Here is a 15,745-nt window from a genome sequence, read left to right on the forward strand (position 1 = left end):
TGAGAAGTCACTCACCTATTGTGAGAACAGCAAGAAGGAAATCTGCCCCCATGATCCAATCACTTCCCACCAGGCCCCTCCTCCAACACTGGGGATCACACTTTAACATGAGACTTGGGTGGGAGCACAAATCCAAACCATATCAGATACCAAGTCGAAGCTTTAGGGAAACAGGAGATTAGGTATCACCCTATCCAAATGGGAGTGTCCTGAAAACAGTATGTGTAGTTGTTTAAAATTTATTCTCTTAAAATTTGGCACGAAATGAGGCTAAACTAATAACTGTGGCTTATCGGAAAGAAATGCTATCAGGTTGGAGCTCACAAACTTCACCCCATGCCACATTTCAGTGGGCTGAGCACAGAGTAGGCCCTTGGTGTTTGCTGGTTAGTTCTGAAGCAGTCTTCTCCAGGAGCAGAGTCAGTGGTCAACATCCATGATGAGAAATGAGGCTCTAATTATCTCACTAATGGTGAGACTCTGTCACCCTCACCCCATCCTCTCCTCAATCCAACATCAGTTTAGCATTGATTTCAAACTCTCACAATTAAAGATTAATTCCTTTGACTTTAAGCTTTATCCCCTATTGCAATACTAACTACTGTAATGTTAGTAATGGTGCTTTACCACTGAGTAGACATGGACCCCTAAAAGCCTTCCTTGAGAACATTTTGATAGAGGCAAAGAAGCAGAAAGTGTAAAAATATTAGGAAACTGGTGTGGCACCAAGAGGCAGGGGTGCTACAGAGAAAGTCCCCGGGAGGGGGCCCACGAGGCAGAATTCACCGCCTCATGTTTTATCTAAGGCCTTCTTTATTGGGCATCTTGCTTGATTGAAGGACAGAGCTAGTGAACTCATACAGAGCATGAAACAAGGTTCTTTTCCAGCACATTCACTTTTTTTCCCCCTTAACCCAGGCCAGAAACACATAAAAAGATTTTGGCAAGAAATGAATGACTGTGCACAGCCAACCATCTCCCCTGGAATGATAACTCAAAGGACAGTGCCTTCCGAGGGGTGTTGGGGTCTCAACTGCAAAGCCGAGTTGAACCAGATGAGAGGGACTGCCTCAGTATCCCTGAGGGGTCGGTAGGGGAGAGGACCCTGCAGGGTAGTGCCTGGGGTCACGGAACCCAGGATCTATGGCTGGACTTGAAAGCAGAATTGACTTTTGAGGCTAGGTAAAAGTGAACTTTAGTCCAAGAAATAGATGATGAACATTGGGTCTGGAAAACGGAGCAAACATCAAGAAGAGAGGCCGATAAATCGCACTGGTCCAGAAATAATGAAAGCAGCCATTCATCAAGCACCCACTGAGCCCTGGGCTCAGCGAGCTACCCACCAGGCAGTCTTCAAAGTGCCTTAGGTATATCATTTATTTGAGGTCTCAAACAACTCCAGGAGGTGTTAACTATTGGCTATCTTGATTTTATAGACAAGAAAGTTGAGGTTGAGAAGCTAAATGATTTACTCAATTTGTTAGTAAAATTGCTAGTTAGTAAAAAGTTAAGATAGTGCTCCAAGCTAGGAGTAAAAGGTTTTATATAAATGAGAATGCACAATTTATTACTCTCTGAAAACTTCCTCTAGTGGCTGTTAGGAAAATATTATCAAAGGATTATGATTCCTTCTTTTCCAGAGAACTCTTGCTCTGGAGCCAACCTGTAAGTTGTCTCATTTGAGCCTGCAAATCTGGAAAAATCCTACTCTGGGTAATCCATTCACAGAAAACATCCAGGAACCAAAACTCCTTATGCATGGACCTTAGATTTTCCCATCACCAGTGGCACTGCAGGGGTACATTCATGGCAGAGGTGGCCACAACTCCCACCCCACTCCCCGGAGCTCTGACCTCCAAGGGAAAAACACCTTCTGCTTGTGTGTGAAGTTTAGAAAGAGGTTAGTTTCTGAGTCACACTGACCTCCAAAACTGGCTTCTTCTGAGACTCTAGGCATCAGGTTAATGTTATCAAGTCTGTGGAGAAAAAAGAATATAGATTTTGAGAGAAAAGTAGATAAATGTTTCCTTCCTCCCTGACTTAAAACAAAACACACACACACACTATTGTGCCTTGAAGAACTGCACATCCACTTTGTGTCTGGCGTTTGCATTTTCACATTTCATTAGGGATGACTTGGCAGGAAGCATCCCACTCCTACGCACACAGGCTTGAGAAAAGAGGGCACGAGGGACTCTCTCAGAACCAAAGGCAGGAAATTGAGTTGGGACACTCTCCATTCCCAGTCTCTGGCTGCAGCCAGGTGGCCTCTCTGGGCTTCTCTCTGCACACCTGCTCTGTGGACCCCCTTGATGCCCACTCAGAGTTCCAACTCCCTCTTAGCTTCCGTTCCTGTGTGACTTTGGCTCCCTGGGGTTCTGACACTGGCCTTGGCTCTACGTGATCTGAAAAATCCAAGGCTCAACTACCTGGCTTCAATTTCTGGGCTTCTTCATTTATAATCTCAAGAGTGAGTCAAACAGGCTCACCTGAGCCATTGGGGTCAGGCGGCTACTTCCGGTCCCCTCAGCTAAGGAAGAGTAGGGAGAGAAAACTACTTAGTATATTCTCTACCACCTATGACCAGCCCTGCAACTGGGCTATGGGCAACTCCAAGTGGGAGGTGTGGTTGGCAAGGCTCTAATTCTATTAGATGGGCATTATTATTCTCATTTTGCATCTGAGGCGAGAGGCTAAAAAAAAAAAAAAATGTATTCACCATCACTCTATTAGTAGGTGCAGAAATAGAGTTTGAATTTTGGTTGGTTTGTATCAGTGATCTATTGCATTGTAATAAACTAGCCCAAAACTCGGTGGCTTAAAGTGAAACCCTCCCCATTTACTTACAGTTCTGTGGGTTGGCTGGGCAGGGCTTGGCGAGGATGCTTGTCCCCGTTTCATGCGTGTTGCATGAGTTCTCTCCTCTGGAAGACCCCAGATGGCCTCACTCAGATGTCTGCCCTCAGCAGGGCCTCTCTCTACTCATGGTCTTTCATCTTCCAAGGCTTCTCTTTGCTTGTGGAGGCTTATTCTTAGGGTCCCTCTTTCTTGACATGGTTTCTCCAGCCAGTCCAGGCTCGAGGAGAAGGGCAATGTACTCCACCTGTGGATGGGCGTAGAGACAAAGTCACATGTCAAAAGGGCATCAGGACTGGCTAGGATTGTAGCAGCCATTTTGGGTCCACAGGACCCAAATGCATGCATGTTATGCAATGCCAACACCCTCAAGGCCCTTCTGAGGTCTTTGGAACCTCTTCCAAAGGCGACCTGAATCCCAGACCACAACTCAGGGCTGAACGTGACCTCTTGGACCAGCTTGGTGTCCTCTGTGAGCCGGGCACTGTTAGACAAGGGGAATATACAAGTGAGTCAGGCACGGCCCCTGCCTTCCCAGAGATGTAGTCTCCTGAGAGAAGGACTCGATGCAGGTAAGTTAAGTAAGGCTCAATCCCCTCTGGAGGACAAGAACTTTCAATGCAGGAAGCATAAGGATTGCCAATTAGTCTGAGTCTATTAAATACCTTCTTTTTCTTGGCAATGTGTCAGACTGGGCTACTCAAAGACCTTATAAATAAACCTTTAAACTAGGCAGTTGCTAAATTCATACGTTTTTAAAATATAACATGATTTTTTAAAGAAAAAAATATACCATCTCTACTTCATAAACTGGAAACTCAGCCAGAAACAGAGGAGAGAGGTAGACAGCAGGAACAGACAGGTGGAGGTGCACGCTCCTTCTATCAATGACAGATGCCAAAAAGCCAAACACAAGGAAACCCAGGAGCAACCCACCGTGCTTTAATAGTGTCAGGTGGTAGGAGCCAGGCCCAGGGAGGGCAAAGTTCCCAGGGTGCCCACCCTGCTGAACTTAGATCCTGTCATTGATGACAGCAAGGAGACGTTGACACTCATGCATCTCAGCAAGGCCATGGCTCAGTGCCTCCTCTATCCTTCTGAGACCTGATCTGAGATGAGTCTATCATTTATTTTAATTCTCAAACAACTCCAGGAGGTGTTAACTCCCTGCAGCCCACCACGGGGCCCCTGCATGTAACATTTTTCTGCCCTTGGAGAAGGCTACTTGTCCTTGAAAGCCTGGTTGCTTTCTTCAACCTGCCCGCTACTTTGTCAAGGTGACCCCAAGGCTCACCTTCAGCTTGCTATTTATCCCCCATCTGTTACTGAGGGCCTCCCATGAGCCATGCGTAGAGCTACTCCAGAGGCGCTAAAATACCGAGGTATTTCACTCTGGAAGCCCACAGCCTAGCAGCAAGGACAGAAATATACATTTTTATGTGGAAACCAAAGAATATCTAAAAGCTTGCCATTTATCAACCAGTAATTTCTTGTTTCATTTACAATTTTTGGACTTGATTTTTTTTTCCGTTTATGTGTGTGTACACACTGTGTTTTCAGAGGTTTTTGTAGGTGCTAAATCATACTGGGAGGCTCAGAAGCCACGTTACTTGCAGAGGTGCCTGAGGGGCTGATCTCTGTGCTGCAGCCAAAAAGACAGTAAATAAATAATAAGCCCCACTGGATGTTAGAAACCAGGCTGGGAGGTGTGACAATGATATTTCGTAGCCACTGGGGTTTCAAGATCTTATCTGATGCTGATGGCTTTTGCCAAAAGGCTCCATAATTTGCAAGGAGGTGTGGGGATACTTTATATGAGGAATCTGGCTTTGCCGAAGCTTCCCAGGTCTAATTATCCAGCTTTGACTGTGTTTAAGGGAGGGGACCCTGGGAAGGAAGCTACGCATAGGGTGATTCGTTCTTGAGCTCTGAACTGGATTCCTGTAGGGGCAACCTGTTACTACCATAGCTGCACAAACATGCCTCTCATCTGAATGATTCTGAATTGGATGTTTTATTCCTAAAAGAATAAACTAGGAGCCAGCATTTTCTTGTGTGTGATTTACCTGAGAAAATACATTTTCTCCGATGTGTCTTTCATTCTCCTGTTCTCAGTCACCTTCCTCCTTCTCCCCTAATTCCATTTCTCTTCACTCACCCTCTGCGTTTTATCTGCCCCTTTTTATCCTGGGTTATCCTCAAAATAGAAATGAACTCTCTTATGGGTAACACAGGAAGGTATTTCTTCGTGCAACTTCGGACCCTGTGGGTACTGGGTCTCTTCCTCAAAGTTTCAGAATTGGATAAAGGACTTCCCTTGTACTGAAAGCAGCTTAAGCCAGAGTATAGAATATTCTTCCTAGGGTATTTTCCAGCACCAAAGTCAGTGGCTCCTCCTGGGAGACTCAGGTTGCAAGTCTGAGTAATGAACACGGATTCCATGGAAGTCGCACCACTCCCACTGAGGACATTCCTGGCCCAGCCTCCTAATGGGAAAATGCTCTTTCATTGGCAAAGACCAGACAGCCAGGAGAGCTGGTAAATCTTAGGGAACTCAAAATTATTCGACTTTTTTTTTTAAAGGCTACCCAAAATAGCCTCAATGTTTTCTCCTCTAGTTCTTTGCAGTCATTGTTATTGATGATGCACAGATGATTAACTTTATCTGTAAAGCATTAAAGAGATACTCACGGGGTGAAATCAGTTTATAGTGCACTTCATAGAGACACACCACAATCCCCAAGTGAAACCAGGAAATCTCCCACAGCTGTTCAAATAAAAGGTCAAACAAATATAAGCTTCTCCCAGAGCCATAGGCACGAGTTCGGGACTCTTAAGTCCCCAAAATGCCCTTCTCCAGCCACCTTCAATCCTCTGGGACTAGGAAGTGGCATCCAGGCTAAACCCCACTGCCTCTGGTAGCAGAGTCCCTTTAAACCCTGCCCAGGGGGAGCCCTTCTGAGCCTCTTGTTTCTGCATCAGAGGGAAGTCATGGGAAATATTGACCCTTGGAGACTAGAGGTTTCTTATCTAAAATCCTTCACAGTTCTCAGGCTGTGGCTGACTGTGGGGTCTGAAAGTTGTGCTCAGAGGATGACGTAAATACCTCTGCCCAGATGCAATGCAGCCCCTGGATGGCATTACTGATGGATTCACCTGAAGTCCTTACAGTGACTCCTACTTGGAAGCAGAAGTGGAAGGAGCAAAGGAGCTCTCAGACACAGAAATGGTTCCCTGGAATTTAATTGTTTGTTTTCAAATCTCCGTCTGCTTTCTATGGCTATAGGGCTGTCTCATCTTTTCCCAGTCCAACACATACCTGCTCTGTCTCAGATACTGAAGAAGATTCTTCATTCAGATTGGGCCGGGGGGGGGTTTAAAAGCATGGCCTCCAATGTTTTGGCTTTCTGTCACAGGTGAGACCTCTCTCCCTTTGACTCTGGAGGGTCTGTGACTGCTCTGACCAATGGAGGATGGTGGGAGTGATCCTCTGTAACCTCCAAGGATGGGTATAGAAGGCCATGCCTACTAGAACAGTTACTCTTGGAACTCCGAGCCTCCAGATTATAAGTCAGCTGTCCTAGCACCAACATGCTGGGAGGAAGCCCAAGCCACACCTCAAAGCCGCATGAGGGCAGTCTGCTGGAGGACCCCCGACCCCAAGTCTCACATCATCCCAGGCCAAGTACCAGACATGTGAGTTAAGAAGCCTTGGATGACTCCAGCTCTAGCTGTTTGAGTCACTGTCCGACATTCTTGTCTTCCCAGCCATGGCCTCAGGCTCTGTGGAGCAGAGATAAGCCATCCCTAACGTACTACGTTTGAATTTTGGTCCCACAGAATTCATAAGCATAATGAAATGCTTGTTGCTGTATGCCACCCAGTCTTGGGGTGGTTTGTTACACAGCACCAGCTAACCAGCGTGCAATCCAAGCTACTTTCTCACCCCAGCCCTCATGGACAACCCACAGATTTCTGAGTTCAACCAACAGCAGGCACCAGCACATGTCTTTTGTGTGCTAAGTACTCTGGTGGGAGGGGTTGCTATAAAGAGAATGAAAGCCTGGTAAAGACAAAGAGTTAGAGACACCTGCCCATAGCCAAGTGCTCCTTGTTGCATGTAAACAAATGAGGGTTCTGTTTGAGGAGGAGGCCATGCTGCTGTGGGTGGAGCTGGGATGAGGACAGGGGTCCTTCCATTACCTGCAGATCACACAGCATCAGGAACACTAATTGCACCAGGTTCTGGGAGTTGCAGTCCACGCGGGCAAACTCACCTGGAATACAACGTGATATGCGTTTCCTGGAGTCTGACTGCCTTGCCTCTGGCAAGTGACACAAAGAGACTGCACTCTTCCAAAAGCTCTTCCGGAGATCATTCTAGTCAGAATTGAAAGTACACCGCCCCTGCCCAGGTGGCAGAGACTAATCTCTGGGAATGGGAAGAACACTTTAAAAGAGGCAGGAAAAAGCACCTAGCAGGCAACCCTGCCAACACATGCAACACATGAAGATCATGTTTGTAAATCATGACACCGCAGCAGAGAATTCAGAGTCTTTCGCCATGTCCTCAGCTCTGCCCCACGGTGTGTCCCAACACCTGCCTCCTTGGAGGCAAGCCCCGGGGACACCAAAGACGCAAGAAATCCAGACAACCAGACACTCACGCAGGAGTTAAAGACCAAATTCCAAGGGCTGAAGTTCTCTGGCCAACAATGACTTCACATTCTTGGGAATAAACTATTGACCAGATGCACGAAGAGAAGATCCATGTGCGAAACAAGCACAGGGACCAAGATAGGATTTTCACAGGCAGATCCACTGCGAGACTCGGTTTCCCCCAGCCAGTTCCCCCACAGCAGTTTGGACAAGCAGGGACGCACCTGCCTGGTGGGACTCTTAAGGTCGGTTCCGCCTTTGCTTCCGCCCCAAAGTCAGTGTGTCCTCAGCAGGTAACCCCAGAACGGTAAATACCTTTGGGCGGCTCTCACTTGCAAGTCCCACTCAAATATGATCTCTGTCTGGAAAACTAGCTGGCAAATATCCTTTCTATCTGTTTTAAATTTAAAAGAAACAAATGTCTTAGAATGGTCAGAAAATATAATTCCACGTTCCTTTCCATGGGCCTTTGCTTCACAGCAAACCTGAAACATTTCAGTTCTACATCCAGCATTGGCAGCTTATATCGACAGAAAAGGAAACCGAGCTGGTCATTTGGGGAGAAGTTGGTGAAAATCAAGATGCTTATAAGTAAAAATGGGACCTTTCAACTACGAGCTCCTTGTGGGTAGGGTGTGTCTTGTCCCTTTTGTCAATAACGTTATGCCTCGCACTGAATGGAGATTCTAATAAGGATAGAATGAATGAAGAATAACATAGCATAGCATAGCATAGCATAGCATAGCATAGCATAGCATAGCACAGCACAGCATAGGTTAGCATGGCATAGCATAGAATAGCATAGCACAGCACAGCATAGACTAGCATGCATAGCATAGCATAGCACAGCACAGCACAGCACAGCATAGCATAGAATAGCATAGCACAGCACAGCACAGCATAGAATAGAATAGCATGGCATGGCATAGCATAGAATAATGGGTAGGTGAATGAAGAGCAAAAGAATGAGTGACAGAAAAGATTGAATGAATGAGTGAGTGAGTGAAAAGACTAACACATACATGCGTAGGTGAAATGACCCTTGATAGCACCTTCTCTCCTCTGGGATCTGAGGAGATCTCAGATCTCTGGCATCACTTTAAAATTAACACTAAAACTAAGTTCATCCATTTATCGTCACCCAATCCACCTCCCTGTTCCATACAATGTGATTATTTTCTGTTGAAGGCACCATCTTTTTAGATAATTACCCAGAGGGAAATCTTGGCACCCCCTTTCCCTGCTCCCTCCCCTGAACCACCATATTTGGTAAGACATCCAGCTCTCTTGATTATTCTTTCCAGTGTCTCCTGTTTCTCTCTCTTCCTTCTGTCCCATCCACTGCTGGACATTAGCACCCCACATGGGTGTCATTACCTTGCACAGAGCTGGGTAACCGGGATGCCTCCTTGCAGTCTCTCGAACTCCCACTCTTTACCCATGGAATAAAAGCCAAACCCCTTAGCCAGATATTCAATGTCCTTCTAAGTCCTGTGCCCACTTACCTTTCCGATCAACCTACTCGTCCTTGTCCTATCCTTGCATCTTGCCCATTCCAACTATCTCACCTATAAAAGGCACAATTTCCCTTTCTGGTATCTTGAAGTAAAATCCACACTTGAAAATTTTGCTCAATCTCTGCCTCCCTTGTGGAACTTTTCAGGACGACTACACTGGAAGAGTTCACTTGTATAAAAAACTGACCCCAAAATATCTCCCCTCCAGGATGGCCCTGGTGCTATCACTGGGCGGTCTTACACTGCTTCGTTTTTGAGCCCTTGGTCCTTTGGGTTTTCTATGATGTATTGGCTGGTCCATCTTAGCTTAGGTCTTATCTCCCCTGGGATACTGGCACCAGCCACAGTCAATGGCATCTTACTTTTGATAATTACCCTCCGAAATGTCCTGGCTCTGCCATTCCTCTCAGGTGCCCTTTATTATATCACTGACCACACTGCATAATCTGTTTGTCTTCTCCAATGGATTAGAAGCTTCTAGAGTACAACAATTCTATCTTCTTCATCTCTTTATTGCCAGTAACTGTCGCCATATCTAGTGCATAGCAGATGTTCAATAAATGTCTGCTGGACTGAACAAATCATATTCATGAAATAAACATAATGATAATTACAGTGATTATTTATTGTGTCCCTATTAGATACAACGCTCTCTAAACAGTATATAACCCTCACGGTAGGTGTGTTATCATCTACATCCTACAGATGTGGAACTTGAGAATCTGATATTTAAAACCTTGCCCAATGTGGAGATGGAATTCAAATCTAGACTGTTTAAGTTTACAGTCCATGCTTGCTCCTCTGCACACCCTTGTTTTCCTCATGCACAAAGAATTTCAATGTTATTACACTTAAGCTTAGGTGTAGAAATTTGTATGTGCAGATAGCAGAGGCACCTGCCAAGGTGATGACATTTGAAGGAGATGAAAAACAAAAAAGACTAAGAGCCATTGTCCTACAGACTTGTGCACTTTTTTTTTTTTTTGAGACGGAGTCTCACCCTGTCACCCAGGCTGGAGTGCAATGGCACGATCTCGGGTCACTGCAACCTCTGCTTTCTGGGTTCAAGCAGTTCTCTTGCCTCAGCTTCCTGAGTAGCTGGGATTATGGCTTGTGCTACTATGCCTGACTAGTTTTTGTATTTTTAATAGAGATCAGGTTTCACCGTGTTGGTCAGGCTGGTCTCGAACGCCTGACCTCGTGATCTGCCCACCTCAGCCTCCCAAAGTGCTGGGATTACAGGCGTGAGCCACCGTGCCAGGCAAGACTTGTGCACTTTTAGCTGACAAAAGGTGTTACTATACAGAAGGTAAAATTATTGTATTGGTTCACCAACACATTGGCAAGGATATATTTGATGTCTATTTAACATTCACTGTCATCTGGTGATAAGAGGAGCAAAAGATAGAAAAACAATAAGGAGATATTTCACTCACTTTAACTTAAACCCTAGGATTAAATTTACACCCAGACAGATACATATATCAATTTATTAATCTACAGACATTCCTATCTTCAATTATATTATTAGTTTCTTTGTTCATACATTAATCTTTGGGGAAAATGTTCAGCTGGCTTCAATTATATCTATATAACATATTTGAATTGTACAATCAATTTACATTCATATATGTAAATATACTATCAGAGACTGCATAAGAAATAGTGTGAAAGCCAGTAAATATGAAGAAACAGCAATATAAAGTGTGAAGAAAAGCTTTAATTTTCACAGCCAGTGTGATTTACTTTTTCAGGCAAACGGCTATTTTAAAATAGCTGAATGTTTCTTAACCAATAGCAAAAAAAAAAAAAATGGTTAATAATTTAGTACTTGTAAACATTTTTGCTGTCTTAGTATTCTAATATATGCTTTTCAAACACATGGTTTATTTTACTGGATTGACTTATCAGATAAGTCATTTAATAATGTTTATAAAATATATGCTTAAAAACCTATCTGTTTCCGCCAGCTTTTTGGCATATTATATTGCTATTTCCTGGAATTTTGTAAAAGTTTCAAATTTGTTCAACCAGAAGTGACAGAAGCCGTTAGTTTTTATGTAGGCAAATGGCTGACTTTAAAAGCCATTGTCTGTATAGTGGAATAACAAAGTAAATGTTGTAAGAACTGAATGAGGAGATTGATCATGAAGAAACATTAAATGCAAAATTAGAATGTAACATTGGGAGCAAAATTTTGCATTACATTGCAAAAATAATTTTAAAATATACAGTCCTTTTTATGCTGTGATCTATGCTAAATGTCGGCACCTTGCTCCCTAAACTGGCCCCTTAATCTAAATCAGGATCCACTCTGTGCTCCCTGTAGGCACCCTCACCTAAGCATCACTTTTCACCCCTAAAGAGGTTCAAATCATGCAACTGTTCATGACTCGATGACTTGATTCTGTTTGATGCATGGGCAGATTTGGGCACAGGCTAGAGAACTGTAATAAACATCTCCTAAAGCTCCTGCTAACTTGGAAGCGCTATGATTCATTCACCTGTAACTCCTTAGCCCACACATGAGAGCAAAATATGACTCTATGCCTTGCCATGAACTGGAGCTCTTGTGACAGGTATTGATATTAACCATACATGCTTGTCTGGAAGCATGCATGTTTTCAAAGGACTTTTGGATCTGTTATTCATAGAAATAAATTGCTAGACACTGGAACATATGCCTCGAGTCTTAGTGTTAGCGGTGTCCGTCTTGTCTAGCAACCAAAGAAAGATGCTAATAATTCAGGTAAAACCCTAAAAGTGGCAAACAATGCTGGCAGTTTTCAGAGCTGGGAAAGAAAAGAGGCAGAAGGAAGACTTTGAAGCAGGTTTAGGGAATAAAGTCTAAGGGTCAGAGTAGTACACAGTAGATTTTTCTCTTGGCCCAGCAAGAGGCAGTAACAAGCAAGGAAACTGCAGGGTAAAACCACAGGGACATGGAACCCTTGTGCCTGAGGTCTTAGGTTGTACCCACAGGAGACTGTCCTGCAGATGCCTTTGAAACAGGAGGAGATGTTCTCTTTCGCGGACAGTCTTGCCCTGGCACAGGCTGGCCTGCCACCTCCTTCATTTGCTCCTGGTTGAGCATTGAGTGGGTCTGTGAACTGCACATGAATGACCCCAGACGGGGGAGCATCCTGGCCACCAGTGGTGAATGTTTACACTGCTTGTAAAATCTGGACCTCTGGGCAGAATGCCTCATGTATCAATCTTTAAAGTTATGTTACTTTCAAAAAAAAAAATAGTAAACATCTTCAGCAGAAAGAAAGGTGCCCCTACCACCCTAGGCTGCCTGCACAGAACTTGTGCCTGTGGCAACTTCTCTCAGAACTGTATATTGTAGATCTGTTTACAGCATGCTGTACATTCTGTTTAGTCAAGTCAATGGAACGCAGTGCTTGGAGGGCCTGTGTGGGACGCTGTCTCTCGCAGTACTTGGTGCTAACATGTTGATGCTGTTGTGTGATTAAGTCAATACAGACTTCTTGGAAGGAAAAAAAAAATCTTATTATGGAACATGTCAAACACAGACAAAAGGAGAGAAAATATGATGGTGAGCCTGTGTTTACCCATTATCCAGTTTTAACAACTATTTCAATACTTTTCTAATCTTTCTTTGTTCTCTCTCTCACATAAACAGACACACGCATACACACTCTCTCTCATACACACTCTCTTTTTCTCTCTCTCTCTGTCACACACACACACTTTTTTCTGGACTATTTTAAAGCACATTTTAAATATCGTGTCATTTTGCTGTAAATAGTTCAGAAGTCCTAATTGATAGCATTTCTTTTCTTTTTTCTTTTTTTACATAATCACACCTAACAACATTAACAAGGATTCCTTATCAACAGTTACTATCCACTTGATATTTGCATTTCCTCAATTGTCTCAGAGCTAGACTTTTTTTTTTTTTTTTTGCAGTTAGTGTGTTAAAATCAAGATTTGAATGTAGCCCATGTTGCTTATAGCTGTTATGTCTAATACAGAGACTTCTTAAAGTTCCTCTTTCCCTTTGACTCCTTTAGGTTCTTATGTTAAAACCAAAGGGTCAGGCGTGGTGGCACACACCTATAGTCTCAGCTACTCAGGAGGCTGAGGCGGGAGAATCACTTGAGCCCAGGAGGTCAAGGCTGCAGTGAGCTGAGATCACGCCACTGCAATCAGCCTGGGCAACAGAGAGAGAGATCCTATCTCAAAAAATAAACAAACAAGCCCGTCCCCCACAAAACAAAACAAAAAAGCCCACAAAGGACAGAACAGCCTAGAGTTTATATTTTGTTATGGGTTGGTGATTCTTTAAACTGCTCAAAGCTGAGCTCAATCTGTGTTCCCTTCAAAATGTTTGGGAAACTAAGCACAGTTTGAATGAAATTTCAGAGCACTTTGATCTTCTGCTCTCCCTCACCTTTTGCTCTGCTTCCATTTTTCTACCAAGTACTTCCGTTTGTTCTTCTTGGCTTCCAATCTTTGACTTCTAGGGCCTCGTACGTTTTTGCATTTTCCCATCCTTCATGCAACATCTCTTCATTCTGCCAAATCTCAGTGGCTTCACACTCCAACCTCCAAAAGAGCTGAGCCCTGCCACCTAGGCCATCACTTGGTCAGGTCAGGAGTAGTCCGTGCTGCCAGGAAACACTACCCTCCTGTTTAGGCTTCTAGAATCTCTGTACTTTGCTAAAGAGGGCAAGAGGCAGGGAGGACATTTGTGCTTAAAAATCTGCTGCTTGTTGACTAGGGAGATGGGACCCAGGCAGGGTTTTCTGTCTTCTCTCAACATAGCAGTGGGCTCTGCCCACTGACCCTGTCCCCTGGGGGCTGCCAGCTACAGGGTCTGCTCACACTCCACCTTCATATGGCTCAAAGTCCAGGCGATTCAAGAGTGAAAACTTTGTGTTCAAAGGAAGCAGGGACATTCTCTGCCAAGGAGGCTTGTGCATTTATATATGAGGCTCTGTGGTAGGTAACACATCTCAGTGGGAAAAGCCCTAACTGCACTGAATAGAAGAGAGAAGTCTGCTGGATGCGGGCAGTGGGGGACATCTGCTGAGTGGGGCTGCACAGGAAGCAGAGTCCGCTGGGATCCACTTCCCTCTTCCTTCCCCGATGACTGGCTTCTCCTGGAGACAAAGCAACAAAGCAGATCACAGAAGAAGCAAAGGCGATACCCTTGTGGCAACATAGGTCATCAACTGTCCAGATGGTACAGGTGGTAAAGACAGGAGATAGGGAAATACCTGGCAGAAGAGGGCTACAAGGCTTGTATATTACAAAGCTACAGTAACCAAAACAGCATGGTACTGGCACCACAACAGATGTATAGACCAATGGAACAGAACAGAGGCCTCAGAAAAAATACCACACATCTACAAATATCTGATCTTTGGCAAACCTGAGAAAAACATTTATTAACCTTTTTAATAAATGATGCTGGGAAAACTGGCTAGCCATATGCAGAAAACTGACACTGGACCCCTTCCTTACACTTTATACAAAAATTAACTCAAGATGGATTAAAGACTTAAACGGAAAACCTAAAACCATAAAAACCCTAGAAGAAAACCTAGACACTACCATTCAGGACATAGGCATTGGCAAAGACTTCATGACTAAAGTACCAAAGCAATGGCAACAAAAGACGAAATTGACAAATGGGATCTAATTAAACTAAAGAGCTTCTGTACAGCAAAAGAAACTAATATCAGAGTGAACAGGTAACCTACAGAATGGTAGAAAATTTTTGCAATCCAATCCATCTGACAGAGGGCTAATACCCAGAATCTACAAGGAACTTAAACAAATTTACAAGAAAAGAAAAAACAACCCCATCAAAAAGTGGGCAATGGATATGAACAGATACTTCTCAAGAAAAGACATTCATGTGGCCAACAAACATATGAAAAAAAGTTCATCATCACTGGTCATTAGAGACATGCAGATCAAAACCACAATGAGATACCATCTCACACCAGTTAGAATGGTGACCATTAAAAAGTCAGGAAACAACAGATGCTGGAGAGGATATGGAGAAATAGGAACAATTTTACACTGTTGGTGGCAGTGTAAATCAGTTCAACTATTGTGGAAGACAGTGTGGCAACTCCTCAAGGATCTAGAACCAGAAATACCACTAGACCCAGCAATCCCATTACTGGGTATATACCCAAAGGATTATAAATCATTCTACTATAAGGACACATGCATACGTATGTTTATTGCAGCACTATTCACAATAGCAAAGACTTGGAACCAACCCAAATGTCCATCAATGATAGACTGGATAATGAAAGTGTGGCACATATGCACCATGGAATGCTATGCAGCCATGAAAATGAATGAGTTCATGTCTTTTGCAGGGACATGGATGAAGCTGGAAACCATCATTCTCAGCAAACCAACACAAGAACAGAAAACCAGACACCGCATGTTCTCACTCATAAGTGTGAGTTGAACAATGAGAATACATGGACTCAAGGAGGGGATCATCACACACCAGAGTCTGTCGAGGTGGGAGGCTAGGGGAGGGAGAGCATTAGGACAAATACCTAATGCATGTGGGGCTTAAAACCTAGATGACGGGTTGACGGGTGCAGCAAATCACCATGGCGCATGTATACCTATGTAACAAACATGCACATTTTCCACCTGCATCCCAGAACTTAAAGTATAATTTTTAAAAATGCTTAAGATGACAAACTTAATGTTAT

The sequence above is a fragment of the Piliocolobus tephrosceles genome, chromosome 5, assembly GCF_002776525.5.
Source record: "Piliocolobus tephrosceles isolate RC106 chromosome 5, ASM277652v3, whole genome shotgun sequence".
Lineage (NCBI taxonomy): Eukaryota > Metazoa > Chordata > Mammalia > Primates > Cercopithecidae > Piliocolobus > Piliocolobus tephrosceles.